This window comes from Apium graveolens, chromosome 1, assembly GCF_009905375.1.
Source record: "Apium graveolens cultivar Ventura chromosome 1, ASM990537v1, whole genome shotgun sequence".
NCBI classification, from domain to species: Eukaryota; Viridiplantae; Streptophyta; class Magnoliopsida; order Apiales; family Apiaceae; genus Apium; species Apium graveolens.
This window is the reverse complement of record NC_133647.1, coordinates 80,244,164-80,262,547: the sequence shown is the minus strand read 5'-3', so window position 1 is coordinate 80,262,547 and position 18,384 is coordinate 80,244,164. Positions and strand designations below refer to the sequence as shown.

The 18,384-nt window shown below is 35.7% G+C and overlaps 1 long non-coding RNA gene across 9 annotated transcripts; it reads left to right on the top strand.

Moving 5' to 3' along the window:
* The first annotated feature begins 6,902 nt into the window (after positions 1-6,902).
* Positions 6,903-9,139, top strand: LOC141664693 (uncharacterized). Of its 9 annotated transcripts, none has more exons than XR_012552043.1 (5): positions 6,903-7,160; positions 7,508-7,609; positions 7,721-7,997; positions 8,708-8,900; positions 8,998-9,139. It is a non-coding gene; the product is annotated as an uncharacterized LOC141664693 (long non-coding RNA). The 9 variants fall into 9 exon arrangements; XR_012552046.1 differs by having other exon boundaries at positions 6,904-7,160; positions 7,721-7,844; positions 7,936-8,013; positions 8,708-9,139; XR_012552040.1 differs by having other exon boundaries at positions 6,905-7,160; positions 7,721-7,844; positions 7,936-7,997; positions 8,708-9,139.
* Positions 9,140-18,384: the final 9,245 nt, after the last annotated feature.

Below are 18,384 nucleotides of genomic sequence, written 5' to 3'. Positions count from 1 at the left end.
CACCAGAGGATCAGGAAAAGATGACCTTCACTTGTCCATTTGGCACGTTTACTTTTCGCAGAGTTTCGTTTGGGTTATGTGGCGCCCCGACCACCTTTCAGAGATGTATGATGGCTATATTCTCTGACATGATTGGAAATAACGTCGAAGTATTCATGGATGACTTCTCCGTCTTTGGACACTCATATGATGAATGTTTGAATAATCTGTGCGCCGTACTCAAAAGATGCGTGGAAACTAATTTGGTGCTCAATTGGGAGAAATGTCATTTTATGGTGCGTGAAGGCATTATCCTTGGGCATAAGGTCTCTAGCAAGGGTCTGGAGGTGGACAAGGCCAAGGTGGGAGTCATTGAAAATCTTCCTTCACCTAATTCTGTGAAAGGAATCCGTAGTTTTCTTGGTCATGCGGGTTTTTATCGGCGATTCATCAAGGACTTTTCAAAGATATTTAAGCCGTTGTGCAATTTGCTTGAGAAAGATGTGCCTTTCAAATTTGATGATGAATGTTTGGCAGCATTCGAGACTCTCAAGAAGAGTTTGATCACTGTACCAGTTATTACAGCACCAGATTGGACAGAACCGTTTGAGATGATGTGTGATGCGAGTGATTATGCGGTAGGTGCAGTTCTGGGACAGCGCAAGAAAAATCTCTTCCATGTGGTCTACTATGCGAGTAAGACTTTAAATGGTGCCCAATTAAACTACACCACTACTGAGAAGGAGCTTTTGGCTATAGTCTTTGGGTTTGAGAAATTTTGATCGTATCTACTTGGTACGAAAGTAACAGTATTCACTGATCATGCAGCTATTCGCTATCTGGTTTCCAAGAAGGATTCGAAGCCGAGACTCATTCGTTGGGTGCTTTTACTTCAGGAATTTGAGTTAGAGATCAAAGATAGAAAAGGTACTGAGAATCAAGTAGCTGACCATCTCTCTAGGTTGGAGAATTCCGATTCTACTTCACAAGATAGGACGTTAATCAATGAATCTTTTCCGGATGAGCAGTTGTTTGCAATTCAGGAGGAAGAACCATGGTTTGCAAATATTGTAAACTATCTCGTCAGCAATATAATGCCTCCTAATTTGACATCCGCTCAAAAGAAGAAGTTTCTGCATGAAGTGAAGTGGTATATGTGGGATGAACCATATTTGTTTAGACAGGGAGCTGACCAGATCATCAGGAGATGTATCCCGTTCTGTGAGACGGAGGGGATATTACGAGACTGCCATTCCACGGTTTATGGTGGACACTATGGTGGTGAGAAGACGGCAGCTCGTATTCTGCAAGCAGGTTTTTTCTGGCCTACTTTGTTTAAGGATGCTCATCAGTTTGTTTTAAGGTGTGATCGTTGCCAAAGAGTGGGAAATTTGTCAAGGAAAGATGAGATGCCATTAAATGTGATGCTTGAAGTCGAGGTCTTTGATGTGTGGGGAATCGATTTCATGGGGCCTTTTATCTCGTCTTGCAATAATCAGTACATCTTGCTGGCAGTCGATTATGTCTCAAAATGGGTCGAAGTTAAAGCTTTACCGACAAATGATGCAAAGGCAGTGCTAAATTTTCTTCATAAGCAAATTTTCACAAGGTTTGGAACACCTCGGGTAATCATAAGTGATGAAGGATCGCATTTTTGCAACCGTAAGTTCACTTCTATGATGCAGCGTTATAATGTGAATCATCGAGTAGCTACTGCCTATCATCCGCAAACAAATGGTCAAGCGGAAGTGTCTAACAGAGAGATAAAGCGCATTCTAGAGAAGGTTGTTTGTCCGTCAAGGAAGGATTGGTCTTTAAAGCTCGATGAAGCTGTTTGGGCTTACAGAACAGCATACAAAACTCCACTTGGGATGTCACCGTTTCAGTTGGTGTATGGTAAGGGATGTTATCTACCTGCAGAGCTTGAGCATAAGGCCTACTGGGCATTGAAGAAGTTGAACCTGGATTTAGATGCAGCTGGTAAGAAAAGAATGCTTCAGCTTAATGAACTTGATGAATTTCGACTTCAAGCGTACGAAAATAACAAAATGTATAAGGAAAAGGTGAAGAGGTGGCACGATAGGAAGCTACATCCAAAGTTATTTGTGCCAGGGCAACAAGTTCTCTTATTTAACTCTCGGCTCCGACTTTCTCCTGGGAAGTTGAAATCAAGGTGGTCTGGACCTTTTATTGTCAAAACTGTGTCTCCACATGGAGCGGTGGAAATTTTTGAGAATGATCCGGACCAAGCATTCAAGGTTAACGGTCAGCGGGTGAAGCACTACTATTGGGACATGGCAAACCGAGAAGTGCTTAGTGCCATTTTGTTGACTACTTGAGAAGGGTACGAAACGTCAAGCTAATGACGAAAAAGAAGCGCTGTGTGGGAGGCAACCCATGAATTGTTGTTACAGGAACCCTTAGAAGTTAATAACCTATCCAAAAACACAAAAAAATCAGAAAACAGGGGCTGAAATTTTTTTTTCCAGTGACCCCCTGAGCGCCCGCTCAGCTTTGCTGAGCGACCGCGCAGCAAGCTGAGCGCCCGCTCAGCTTTGCCGAGCGACCGCTCAGGGGTCGAGTACCAGAATTTTTTTTTTCAGTTACATGGATACCATTGTATAAGTCTTTTGTGGACCTCACTCATTGCACGGTCAAATAAGCATTTGAGTTGTAAATAAAAAGCACGATTCTGTAGTAAGCTCCAGAGTTCTTGTAGTGTTGTATATCACTTTGTGCCTAGAATTTTTTATTCTTTGTATAATCATAGGATTGCCTTGAGGATAGTCTAGTCATAGTAATTGGTCTAGTTCCGAAGCATATCTGTTAAGCATTTGCACACACCACGTTTCTGGTTGTATGTCCGTTTGCATGAGTTTGTTGATCTTTAGTTGTCTAACTGCATTCGTTGAGATGTGACAATTTGGTTGGTTAATTGTAGTAAGGGGGATCGCTGCATTTTCATATAGATTGCATTCATGCATGTTTTTATTTGAGTCTGTGACGCTTTTTATTTGAGTCTGTGACGCTTGAGGACAAGCATCGATTTAAGTTTGGGGGTGTGATAAGTGGCATTTTATACCACTTAGAACGTCTTAAAATGGCTTAAATTGGTGTCTTGAAATCAAGTATTTTGTGTATTTGATGCGTTTTTCTAGTGTTTATGCATTTCAGGGTTTTAGTTGCATTTCGGGGGAGGAATCATCAAGAATAAGCCTTGGCATGTGTTCACCATTGTGAGAGGAAAGAAACGGGCAGATTACGGCGAAGAAACGGAGCGAAATCAGAATTTTTCCAGTAGAGGTCTGAGCGCCCGCTTAGCATTGCTGAGCGGCCGCGCAGCAAGCTGAGTGCCCGCTCAGCTATGCTGAGCGGCCGCGCAGGGTCGGGAAAAAAAACAGATTATTTTAGGAATCCTACTTCTGTTTGGTTTCCACTTCTATGTAATCTGAGTTTTATGGGACTATTATATAAGTAGATTTGAGACGTTTTTCACAAGTGTGGAAGAAAGAAGATTGTGTTTTTATGCAAGGAGCGAAGGAGATAAGGAAGAAGACCGATTTAGCACACCGCAACGAAGAGGAAGCATATATTCTTGTGATTCTTGTTTCGTTGTAACGTTGGATGCTAGTTTTCTTGCTTTGAACTTATTTACTCTTGTGACGTACTCTGTTTTAATATAATTAGTTTATTTATTATTTTCTTGTGTTTGTTTATCATGATTTCATATGAACACATGATGACGATAAGTGCTATTATGGGCTAATCGTGATCATGGGGTTGCAACGGATTTATTATGGAATTCTTTAGTTAATTGTTGAATACTTTAGTGTGTGATGATTGCATGATATCTAGTATTGGTTGTGCGTATTCGTCTTATGTGCGTCGCGAACATATAAGATAGGGTGTTAATCTCTTGTGTAGCGACGGTGGATCTTGAGATTTAGAACTTGCCATGCTAGCATAGTTTCAAGTACGTTATGCATGATTAGTGGGTAACTCTAACAGTTTTATTTGCCCTATGTAATCAAAAGGAATAACTTGTGCTTAAATCGTTGTGTTGTCAATTTCTATAGACATATGGGAACTCAACATAATTGATGACTATTCAACTTCTATCTTAATTGTGGATGTTTGGTAGAATGGTATTAGTACAATGAAAGTTGGCTTTTATCAGTTTCGTGTTATTCGATTAATATCATCACTGTCACATGCTAAAGGTAATAACAATGGCTATAGAAGGAAGTAATAATGAAGTTGTGATCTCATGAGTGTTTTATTATTGATAAATTGAAGTGTTAGTTAAGTGATTAATTAAGTAGTTAATTATAGTTAATATTTAATCAACAATTTTAAGTGTTAGTGTCTTAACATTGAGAAGTAATCATACATTGGTGAGTGAGTTTAATTAGACAATAATTTAGTCTGAGTCTCTGAGGGAACGAACTAGAAAGTATTCTATATTACTTGCGAACGCGTATACTTGCGTGAATATTAGTGCGTATTTTTGCCCTAACAGAGTACCCTACCAACTGCCTAATACACTTTACATAATTGTTTTATACTCCAATTAGTCATTTAAGGGCCTTAACCAAGGTTTCAAAGTAAGGCGAGGGGTAATGGTTCGGTCGTAAAATGCCGTTACTTAAAACGGTCGTTTCTCCTAAACCGTACGTCGGATTCAAGCGAACCACATATCAAAATGAAGCTCGTAACATGAAATATCTAATCATGGCAATGGTCAAAACCTAACAGTGAGTTCTCGGGTCCTGATGTTAAGAACAAAAACAGTCTAAAGTAAATCGGGCATTACGACGGCTATATTTACGCGATTACCAAATTTAAACCAATCCAGTCAATTCACAATTCAACCCACAATCACCACTACAACCAAACTTCATCCATTCTTTACTACAACAGCCCCAACAACTCAATATTTCCAATTTATACTACTTCTCAATCATGAACTAAGAGCTTACTTAAGTTCATTAACTAATCATCAAGATTTACAACTCCAAAAACATTACAAAACTAACCAATCTCTAAATATTCAATAATCATGCCTCTCATGAACTATAGTACTCATAATAAGCTCTTAACATTCAATAACAATGCTAGGTTAAGAGATTATACCTTCCTTATGAGTAGGAGTAAGTAATGAGCTTGAAACAACCTTGGAAAATCCTTACTAAAGCTTTATCTAAACAAAAACACAAGATCAAAATTTCAAGTTCTTGAAAAACACTATTCACTCTTTTCTTCCATGAATTATAGGAAGAGATTGTGAAGGAATTTGAAGCTTAGATTCATAGGAAATCTATATCTATGTACAAGGAACCTTAGATAATTACCTCACTAATTAACAAAGCTTGGAACTTGAATTTGAGTTTTTCTTTCTTTGAAAAATACAAGGGTCGAGAGCTTCTTCTTGAAAAGGTGGAGTAAAATGTGTTTTTGTGATTTGTGATTTTTTTTGTTGGTTGTTTTGCCTTTTATTTTGCTTAATTACCTTTTAACCATGGTAAATTTTGTGTGGTTTATAATCAACCAACACTTCCTTCCCTTTGGTCATGCTTATGTCATTTTCCTATATCATCTTCCCACACTTGTCCTCTTCTTGTTGGTGTGGTGACATCATCATCACTAACCTCTTTGACTAGCTCCTAATTACTTGGCTAATGACCGCTGATCTGTTATACGGTTCGCTTAACTTTCGTTCTCGTTTATCGTTTGAGGGATTATACCCGGGATCTTATTACTTGGGTTTCCTTAACCTTTCTCAATACATTATATTCCTTTTATGATCCTCTCTTATAATCCTTGAATTTAAATCCTTTTTATCCTATTACCTTATACTCAATTCTTTCGATATCTGGTGGATTTTTGGGAAAAATCAAAGTGTTCAAATTTAGATTCTGACGATCTTTACATACACTTATATACCATATAGAGTACTAATAAAATCTTAGAATAACAATAGAAGAACCCCTACAAAGTGTGGCATGAAAAGTTTTCTTATTCAGCATAATCAGCAAAAACACTATTCATAAGGGTTACAAAAAGTTCAAAATTTTGGGGTTATTACATTCCTTTTGCAAACACCCAACACATGTGACTGTCTTGTCACTGTCAACAGATATTTGAATTGATCATCCGTCGAGTACATGCTTGTTATCCGTCGGGTGGTTTGTTGATCATCCCTCAGGTAGCTTTGTTGATCATCCGTCGGGTAGCTATTTGACACTTGACTCCATTTTATTTATGTAAAATTACAAGACATCTCCTATTTATAATTAATCAACCTATTCTGTATATCTACTAGTAGTCAACATAACTCATATGCTACTACAAAATCTATACAAAGTTTTTTGCAGAAATGTGCTACAATACTTATTATTACATAAGCTACTCACTCGATGGATATCAAATCATCATCCGTCGGGACTATATTGAATCATCCGTCGGGACTATATTTGATCATCCGTCGAGTGCTACAAATTCACTAAGTTAAATATACTAAGGTGTTTTGTATGATTTATCATCAAGTTCACAACATATTCCTAACAACTTTCCTAGATAGTAAGTGTCCGCCAAATAAAATAATTATACATATCTTATAAATTTTGAAAATTTTTATTTCAATATATTTTTTTTAATATTAAAATATCTTTAATAAATTTATATATTAAAATTTAATTTATATAATAAATAATTTTTTTATTGAAATCACCAAAGCCTTTATGATGAAAATTAAGAGCCTGTAAATTATATAAAATTTTACAAATTAACTAAATTTAATATGATTTTAAGAATAATTATAATGTGTATAATTTATAAAAGATTATTATATTTATATTTTTTTGAATAAAACAAAAGTGAATGAAAAATGAGTCAGACGACCGAATATTGGAGGGGTAATTGAAATTTTTGGGAAAAAAGAAAGAGAAAAATCTTTTTGATCAAAAGAGTACAATGCACTCTCAATTATCTCTCTGTCCACTCTTTCTCTCTCGACGCTATCTCTCTCAGTCAAGCTTAATTAGGGTTTAAACACTTTCAAGTGCCGGCACATTGAGTATCATATTCGAGTTCGATTCAATGGTTTGGGGTTCAATTAGAGTTTTACCTATGGTTAGATTCAGTTCAAGTGGTTCCATGAGATTAGTTTTGGGTCAATTATGGTAAGAGTTTTAATTTGGGTGTAATAGATTCAACATCTCTGTGTGTGTGTGTGTGTGTTTCTCTAGCTCTTGCTCTCTCTATCGTTGTCCGTCTCTCTATATCTTTGTCCCTCTCTCTTAATATATTCTTAATTTCTTATTATCACTATATCGTAGAATGGGGTCTCTGAGTGTGTTTATCTGCTAGCTAGATATGTATAATTAATTTTTCTTCTCCATTTATAAAAAATCGATAAATCTTATATACCATAGGCATTCTATGTTTTTATGGTGTTTTTCAATGTAATACCACTTGCACGACCGTATAATTTCTCTTATTTCGGATTTTGGTTGTGAATCTTTTGCAGATAATACAGAATGGTCTCCAAGAATGGATAGAGGGGAGAATGTTACAAATATTTACTTTTAGTTAAACTTCCTAGAGTATGTACGAGGTTAAAATTATATGTGTACGTTTTTCGCTAGTGCAATGTTGTAACTTGTGTAGTAGATTAAATTACTACAATCATACTCTATACTTACCCACATTAATTCATACATGTATACACTACTTGTTGCAGGAATGAACTTCCGCGGATCAACATTTTCAAGCTTTGAGAATTTGGTAGGATTGCTGCCTATTGATGTTGGGACTAATGGTTTGATATTATACAACTAGGCATGACCTACTGCTGGGATAGTAGAGTATGTATAACACTGATTTATATTTTAGATCTATTTTCTGTTTTGTAATACCACTTGTAATGTAGGAATCTTACATGGAATTATTATCTAGGTACCCTCTCAGGATCCAAGTTGTTATTGTTGCTACTCATACTTAAATTGAAGTGTGATTCGGTACCCATTCCTATTTGTAAATGCTCATTTCATCTTTTGTTGGTTCTAAAGATTAGATCGCAAAAATATGAGACTACTTATACCAGGCTTGGACCTTTTATGTTCGTATATATTTTTGATTGTTCTAAAGAATTGACTTACCTTGGTTAGAGATACCATATATGTTTGACATATGCATTTTTTGCCAAAATGCTTCTATTTATTACCGTAACTTATGAAATAGGCAAGAAATAATACTAGTGCATAAATGAGTTGTTCTTATCCAAATTCAGCAAGTTGGTATGTCTTGATTTCTTTTCATAGCACGCTCTGCTAACCTGGTTAACCTGAAATTAATGTCAGCTTGCACCGAATCATTTGATATCTATGTCATTTTTGGCAAGCGGTGAACTAATTATATGCATAAGGACTAAAAGTTCTCCATTTTAATGACTTTTATTTATATAGTTCTCCTTTTACTATGGTAAGAAGTAAATTAATAAAATTTCTACCATTCTTAACACTCAATTAGCACTTAATGCGGGAAGTTATAGTGCTTAGCTGAAGTCCACTTTCTCATTAGCTATTTTTCATTTTCTAAATATATAGAAACCTTAATGAGAGAGTAATCCAAACAAGACTTATTGATGCAGTACTCTATCTTGCAATCATAAGTGTTTGAACTAGTTAAGCATTAACAAATTAAAATTGAACTACTTGTGGCTTTGCAGGTTCGCAAAGAGTGTGCAAATCTTGCAGGATGTTTCTCTTTGAGAGATGTTGCCAAAGAATAAATGGCATTGCTGGAAAAGTTAAGAGAATAGAAGGGAATTTGGAAAAGGCGGGTTAGGGTACTTCTATACCTATATGTTGTGCAAGACATGCCTGTACTATAACAAGAATAAGTCAAATTGACAACCCTAAGTAAGTTGTATGATTATATAAGTTTGCACTTTGTATTGTATCACTTAAGTCTGTAAAAGTGTAAATAGATTAGACTGAAGTATTTTTCTGTGAACAGTCTTAAGCCTAAGAATAAACTCTAGAAGAAGATCATGAAGATCATGCCTCAGAGAAATTGTGAAGAAGCTTGGAGTTGAATAAATATGTTTTGAGAAAAACATTCTAAGTTAAGAAATCTACAAGTTACAAATTAAGTCTTATAGAGAAGTCATTCGAGAACTCCAGAATGACTTATTTACAAGTCAAAAATAGCTTACAGGGAAGTCTCAGAGATATCGACAAGTCAAATAAAGATATGAAGATTGGAGATATCGACAAGTCAAATTCTCATTAGAGATCTCAGAGATATCGATAAGTAAATATGCCTATAGAGATCTCAGAGATATCGACAAGTCTTTTCCACAAGCAGAAATTCAGAGATCTCGACAAGCCAAATTCTCTTATAGAGATCTCAAAGACTTCGATAAGTCAAAATAACTATAGAGTAATAAGAGATCTCGATAAACCATTATACTTATCGAGATGTCGAGTTCTCTATATAACAAACTGGAGATCTCGATATGAAACTGAAAGTACAAGATGTAGTCCGGTTAAATATCCAAGATTATCAATCAACAAACAAATCAACCACTAATTTGAAAAGTATACAAAAAGCAGCTTAAAGATTACAAGATCAAAGGCCAAGATTAACTGACAAAGTAAAGTCACAGACATGTACGATTTGCAAAGATACACTAAGCCAGAAATAGAAAGTTTTAGTTAACTTAACGTAGAGTTCAGTACATGCTATTGCATGCTGTTTAAAACCTGTGTTTACTGTGTTAAAAAATGGAAAGTTTGAGGCATATTTTATATATGTTCTTGATATGATTTCCTGAAGCTAACACTTGGAGGTTGTTCCTTGACATGAGGACTTAAACTTTCATATTTGGATCTAAGACATTTTCTTAGTGGAATCCATGAATATATTGAGACAAAGTTGCTTGTTTGAAATGGGTTATGAGGATTTTGTCCAACAATGATATTGTAAAAGAAAGATATTTAGTTTATATAGCATCTTATGTTAGTGTTGTTTACAACTACTAGCATAAGTGGAATGTTTGTGTGACCTAGTGCTAGTGGGAACTCTTATATATTTCTTTTCTATTATAAGTTTAATTATTTATATTGATTATTTAATTATTAATATTAAATATATTGAATAAGGATTATTTAATCATACTCTGAAAATATTTTGTAATATTAATATTAATTAATCAGGATACAATATAAATAATAAGGAAAACCCATTTTGTTTACTTTTTCTGTTTTGTTACTTGAGATACCACATCGAGTAAAATAGAAAAAGAGCAACTTGAGATGCCTATATATTGAGACGTATACTTGAGATAAATATAACACAAGTCTCGGTGCCTACCTCTCCAACATATATGAGTTGCATAGGTTTTTTATGGGCAAACTGAGGTGCGATTCGCCGTTGATCATTATTGGTTCTGTGGCCAGATTGATCTGTTGTTGTTTTTCCTGGAAGCGATATTGCTGCATTCCATCACAGCTTAAGTGGGGGGAAATAATCTCTTCAAGAACAATCAAGTCCTCTCGAAGGGTTTGGTGACTCAGCTGTTGTGTTCTTCTTATCAGAATTTGGAAAACGATAAGAGATAAGTGTTCTTTACTTTCTTTGTCAATTACAGTCTTTATAGTTTGTTATTGTCTTCTTGTTTTGTTTCGTTAGTTGGTTATTTAGTTATTTGCCTTGTTCTTGTTATCATATATATAACTGCCCATTGTTGCTGTGTAGTTAGAATTATACCCAACAATCTTGAAGAGATTATAGTTATATATATAGTTAATTCGCATGATGGTTAACGAAACTAGTGATGTTCCTAATACTGTTGAGGCTGGTTCTGGTGGTACTATTTCAATTGATTGGATTACGTATCATTTTCCTCAGCCAATTGATTTATCGGGTATGCCTGATAAATTCGGTAGTAGAGTTTCTTTTTCTCGTTGGCAGAAAAATATGAAGTTCTGGTTAACGGTTAAGGGTCTATGGCCAGTGGTATAGTATGATCCTCCTGTGTTGGATCAAGAGAAGGCTGAATCTGTTAAGGCTTATGCTTTATAGGCTGAGAAGGATGGGGTGGCTAGGGCAACCATTTTGGCCGTCTTGGAGAACACCTTGTTCGATGTTTATTCATCAGATGCCTATACTGCTAAAGTCTTATAGGATAAGCTGGACCAAACCCATGTTACTGATTCTTAAGGTCTTGAGAAGTATTTTATGGCTAGGTTTCTTGATTTCAAGTTGGTGCATGGGAAATCCATGACTGAACATGTTCATGAGTTTGAGATGTTGGTTCATGCTTTGGGCGAGTCCGATATGGTCTTTCCTGAGAAGTTTCGAGTGATGTCTGTGATTGAAAAACTCCCTAAGTCTTGGGAAGAGTTTGCTCTCTCCCTGAAAAGATAGAAAGGAGAGATCATATGAACTAACTTGATGTTGGACATCTCTATACATGAGCAGCACAAGTCCAAATAGGGACATGTGTTGCCTGTGGAACATGGGAGCTCGAAGGTGAATGTAGTGACTGTAGGACAAAAAAAGAAATGTAGTCACTAAGAAGACTAACACTAAACCTGATAAGGCTAAGAAACCAAAGGCGAACAAACCATGTTGGTCTTGTGGATAGGTTGGTCATTGGAGCAAGGACTGTCAAAGTAAGAAAGTTAAAAAAGCTGGAGTGGTAGCTCAAGCAAATACTGTGCTTGGACTTGGAACCACGAGTGGGCCAGTAGCTAACATGGTCATTGGTGAGGTTGTTGCCTCTGGAACCGATGACGGGTATGTTACTTACCACCTTGTACTACTTTCCACTTATCTGTCACATGAGTGGTTGATTGATACTGGAGCTAATGTACATATTTGTGCTGATATTAGCTTGTTTGTATCTTATCAACAGAGTCATGGAGTGACAGTGACGATGGGGAATGCTAGTGTTGCACAAGTGCTTGGAATAGGAAATGTGGACCTGAAGTTTTCTTCTGGGCGGATTCTATCTCTCACTAGAGTGCATCATGTTCCCTCTATTCGTAGAAATATTATAAGTGGAAGTTGTTTAGTTAAAAACGACTTTGAACTTTCTTTGAAGTGTAATAAAGTAGTTATTACTCATACTGGTACATTCTTTGGCAAGGGTTACTTGTTTGATGGTTTGGTTTTAATAAATGTTGAACCCGTTTTGGGTGGTTATATTAATGATAGTGTTGCACACCTTCTGTTAATTGTGTAGAATCATCTGATTTGTGGTACTTACGACTTGGTCATTTAAATTTTGGTGCTATAAAGAATATGATGAATTTAGAGTTAATTCCAAAGCATGCCATTGATAAGAAAACTAAATGTCAAGTATGTGTGACTGCTAAACTAACAAGGAAACCATTTCATAATGTTGTTGGGGATTCTAACTTGTTTGATTTAGTACACACATACATATATGAATTTGGTGGTGTGTTGACTAAGGATCATTGTAGATATTTCATTACCTTTATAGATGATTGTAGTAGATATTGTTATGTTTATTTGCTTAAACATAAAGATGAAGCACTAGATAAATTTATTATGTTTAAAAAAAAAGCTGAAACACAAACTAGCAAAGTACTTAAAAGGTTGAGATCGGATAGAGGAGGTGAGTATACGAGTACCCCATTTAATGAATCTTGCGCAAACAATGGTATAGTTCATGAGGTGACTCCACCATACACACCTGAGTCTAGTGGGGTGGCAGAGCGAAAGAACAGAACTTTCAAAGATATGATTAACAGTATGTTGATTAATTCGGGGTTACCTAAGTACATGTGGGGAGAGGCTCTGAATATGGATTGCCATATTCTGAACGGAGTCCCTCTGAAACACATGGAAAAGACTCCTTATGAATTATGGAGAAAACATAAAACTAGTTTGAAATATCTTCGTGTGTGGGGGTGCCTTGCCAAGGTGCTTGTCCCTGAACACAAGAGAAAGAAACTAGGACCGAAAACTGTTGATTGTGTCTTTCTGGGCTCTCTTGAAACCACAATTGCTATGAGATTTTTAGTCTAAAAATCTGACATAGATGGTATTGTGGCGAATATGATAGTTGAGTTTTGTGATGCAACATTCTTTGAGGATGTGTTCCCTATGAAGACTGGTATACCTCAAGGTACTTTTGATGATGATCCCACTCGCACATCGAGTTCCATTCCCGATCATGTGGAAAGGATGTCGAATGTGGGGGCGGATCCTGGTAGTATCTCTATTCCTAACGAAGTAGAGGAACCTAAAAGGAGTAAGCGTGCAAGGGTAGTCAAGGACTTTGGAAGTTATTATGTCACTTACAATGTCGAGGACGAACCTTTAACTTTCCGTCAGGCCATGGATTCTTCGGAGTCGAAGCACTGGAAAGGCATTGTGAAGAGTGAGATGGACTCTATTGTTTCTAACGGAACATGGGAGTTAGTCGATCTCCCTCCCGGGTGTTCTACTATAGGATGTAAGTGGATTTTTAAGAAGAAGTTACCTGATGGCTCAATAGATATGTACAAGGCTAGGCTAGTTGCTAAGGGCTTTAGGCAAAGAGAAGGAATTGACAATTTTGATACATACTCTCCTGTTGCTAGAATGACAACAATCAGATTGCTTATTGCATTGGCTTCCGTAAATGGTCTTACCATCCATCAGATGGATGTAAAGACAACTTTTCTTCATGGTGACCTTGAAGAAGAGATTTATATGGATCAGCCTGAGGGATTTGTTGCTTCTGGTAACGAGAGGAAAGTATATAAGTTAGTCAAATCCATTTATGGCTTAAAACAAGCTCCAATAGACTGGCATAAAAAGTTTGATGAAACTATTTTAGGCTTTGAGTTTTTAGTTAATGAAAGTGACAAGTGCGTCTACTATAAGGTTAGAGGAAATGAATGTGTGATTGTGTGCCTATATGTGGATGATATTTTGTTGTTTGGAACCAATATTGAGATTATTAACGAGATAAAAAGTTTTTTGAAAAGGCACTTTGAGATGAAAGATATGAGTAAAGCTAGTGTGATTCTTGGGATCAAGTTGACTCGCTTAACTGATGGAATAACCTTGTCACAGTCTCATTATATAAAGAAATCTATACTTGTGAAGTATGGTTATTCAAATTATAGAATCGCTAGTACTCCATTCGATCCTAGAGTTGGCCTTATCAAGAATAGTTCTGGTGTTCCTGTGTCTCAGTTAAGGTATTCTCAGATTATTGGTAGTTTGCAATATCTTGCTAATGTGATTAGACCAAATATTTCTTATTCAGTGTCTAAGTTAGCTAGATATACAAGCTGTCCGAACAAGACTCATTAGGAGGCACTGGATAGAGTTCTTATATATCTCAAGGGAACTATTTCCCTTGGTTTGCATTATCGGAGATTTCCGGGAGTACTCGAGGGGTACAGTGATGCAAGTTGGATAACTAAGAAATCCGGTTCTAATGGAATGACTGGATATTTGTTTACCCTTGGGGGTGCAGCAGTGTCCTTGAAGTCTTCTAAAAAGACTTTGATTACTCGGTGTACTTTTGAGGCTGAGTTGTGTGCACTTGATGCCACGGGGACATAGGCTGAATGGTTACATGGACTCATGAGTATGTTACCTGTAGTAAGCAAGCCGCTTCCTGCCATTTCTGTTCATTTTGATAGACGTACAACTATCGACAAGGTCAAAAGTGTAAAGTATAATGCTAAAATAAAGAGGCACATCCAAGTTAGATTAAAGTCTATAAGGGGTCTTGTGTCTGATAGGATTATTTCTATAGAGTTCATAGGAACTCTGGATAATATAGATGATCTGCTGACTAAAGTGCTTGAGCATACTGTAGTCCTTAAGTCGAGGTTGGGGATAAGACTGATAACCCATCATAATTCATCAACAGCAGGGAACCCAATACACATGAGAGGAGATCCCTCGAAGTGTATTCAATGTGGTAATAACAAATTGTAAGGATGAATTGGTAGTACGTCTACCATATACATTTAGATACTTATGTATCTGAGTCTATCCCCTGTAAACCTTAAGAGGTACTTGGACTGCTAGTTAGCAAGAGTTTTAACAAACTCTGATTGTAATAGTTTTAGATTATGACTTAATTAATTCCAATGGACCAAATACTGTGTCAAAATTTATAAACTCTAAATGGGGTCAAGTCAAAAGACGAGATGTTAGCAGTATATATTTTGGAGATGCCCAGCTAAGCGAATGTAATTGTGTGGTCGCAATTAGAGAAAATGGTTATTTCTTAAAACATTCAACGAACAGGATCGAGACATGACCATTAACGTCTCAAAGCCGTAGATTGAAACCATAGCCTTTGACTTGTCGTCATCTATGGAGTGTGGTTACACTTAAAGGATAAAGATTCAAGGTGAAACATTCCATCTGTATCCGGTAGCCATCGAAGTAGAGGACTTAGGAGGGTTCAAACTCGGAAGGGTACCGACTCTGAAAAACATGTCATGTATAAAATCTGGTATGCAATTTAATTACGGATTTGTAGGGGATTGTTAGAAAATGGATAGTTTGAGGCATATTTTTTATATGTTCTTGATATGATTTCCGGAAGCTAACACTTGGAGGTTGTCCCTTGACATGAGGAATTAAACTTTCATATTTGGATCTAAGTCATTTTCTTAGTGGAATCCATGAATATATTGAGACAAAGTTGCTTGTTTGAAATGGGTTATGGGGATTTTGTCCCACATTGATATTGTTAAAGAAAGATATTGAGTTTATATAGCATCTTATGTTAGTGTTGTTTACAACTACTAGCATAAGTGGAATGTTTGTGTGGCCTAGTGCTAGTGGAACCTCTTATATTTTTCTATTCTATTATAAGTTTAATTATTTATATTGATTATTTAATTATTAATATTAAATATATTGAGTAAGGATTATTTAATCATACTCTGAATATATTTTGTAATATTAATATTAATTAATCAGGATATAATATAAATAATAAGGAAAACCCATTTTGTTTACTTTTTCTGTTTTGTTCCTTGAGATACCACATCGAGTAAAATAGAAAAAGAGCAACTTGAGATGCCTATATATTGAGAGGTATACTTGAGATAAATATAACACAAGTCTCGGTGCCTACCTCACAAACATATATGAGTTGCATAGGTTTTTTATGGGCAAACTGAGGTGCGAGTCACCGTTGATCATTGTTGGTTCTGTGGCCAGATTGATCTGTTGCTGTTTTATCCTGGAAGCGATATTGCTGCATTCCATCACAACTTAAGTGGGGGAAATAATCTCTTCAAGAACAGTCAAGTCCTCTTGAAGGGTTTGGCGACTCAGTTGTTGTGTTCTTCTTCTTATCAGAATTTGGAAAGCGATAAGAGATAAGTGATCTTTACTTTCTTTGTCAATTACAGTCTTTATAGTTTGTTATTGCCTTCGTGTTTTATTTCGTTAGTTGGTTATTTGGTTATTTTCCTTGTTCTTGTTATTATATATATAACTGCCCATTATTGCTGTGTAGTTAGAATTATACCCAACATACTGTTCTATAAAGTAAACAATGGATGCTTTGTTTTAGAAGTAACAAATAGATCTAAAAATCTTGTAAATCTCTCAAGAAAGAAGCTGAGTTCTTTATCAACAAAGAACCCAGAAATTTGTAGCAAGACATACTTGATTTTAATATAAAATTAAGTGAGTTTTGAAGATAGTGTATTCATGTGCATGTTTTATTATTTATATTAAAACACTCTATCTCTACAAGTTAGATTACTTTGTTCATCACATCCATAACAGTTCAAAAAGGTTAAAATAATCCAAAACACATTCACCCCCCTCTGTGTTGTATTCATTATCTAACACTATATTCCCTACTTCTCCGTTTATTCTTATCAATATATCCTATCAAATGTATAGTATGTCCTCATTTAGCGGATTTCATAAATATATAATTATTGTAATTATAAGTTCTTTTTGCATATATGATAAACAAACATGCTACATATGACCTTTGCATCCCATCGAGTATTGATTTATACTCTCTAGGTAGTGTATATTTTACAACCATTAAATGAGCTATGTACATGTCAAAATATTTTACATATACTGTCGCGATAATACAGATATGTTGAAAAACATTTACAAACTTGTGAATTAAAATTGTTAAGTTGGGTATCTTACGCAACCACTTGAAAAGATATATGCTATGAATTGTGAATCTGTTTATTGTTGATACCCAGATGGGAAAACACTAGCTTATTTTGACATCCGGATGGGTATAAATTGGCTTGTTTATTATGCCTAGATAGGAAGAAGGATTGAAGGTACGAGCTCACCTTATCAAGTATGGAAAAAGATTGAAGGTCGATAGTTCCACTTTATCTCGAGTATGGAAAGAGATTGAAGGTCGAGAGTTCCACCTTATCTTATGATGAAGGCATGTTTGTTGATCTTGTTACACCCGGATAATACTATCAATTTACCTCAAAAATACTATATTACAATCAGCTGCTATATCTATCTTGAAGAGTGTGTATGCCAAGCTCCAACTTAACAATGAAGTTCATAATGGGTTTATAAATTTATGCTCACGCTGCCATAAACAAGAAAAATATGTATCCTTTTCGAATCTTGCATGGTCTCGCACATGAATTTCATAATTATTTTGAGCACGGAGGTGCTCCATGCTATGTACTAAGTTTTGATTTTCAGTTGTTGCAGCTATTAAAGAATGCTCAGTTCTCCACCGCAGCAAGTTATAATGAAGAACTGGGGGTAGTTGTTATGCCATGTTTTGGCATAACAAATATTTTTTAAGATTCATGTATTTTCTAATTATTAATTATGATTAATTTTAAATTCTTAAGGCCCAAGTAATATCCCCTCTCCGAAATGAGGAAAAAATCAATCTCAATAAATCAATGAAAAAATTATCCCAATGATATTCTTTAAATCAGGAAGATATCATAATGTCAAGATTAAATAAGATAAAATTGGTAATTAACCATATTAACGAAACTTATCCCTAAAGTCTATCAGTGATAAGCCCAAATTTTACAAACTGCATAGACTTGATCAAATATAAATTGGTACGCAGGAATTTTGGCAAAGGGATCCAATGTATAAGACAAATCGAGACACCTCTCAAGTCCAGCCCCTCTATTTTTCTAATCCCTAATTCCTAACAATAGCCACATTCATACACAAATCACTCAATATTATTCTTGCAACCCTCCGACTTTGTGTTGTTATGAAATTACTCCAATTCAGGTTGCACTATATGAAAGAAAATTAGGCTTTGCTATGCTCATTTCAAGTGATTTGTAGAAGAGATTTTTTGATAATGTTGCATTAATGTGGGACATGATGATCTAAATAAAGTTCAAGTAGTGTACAATACATGCTTTT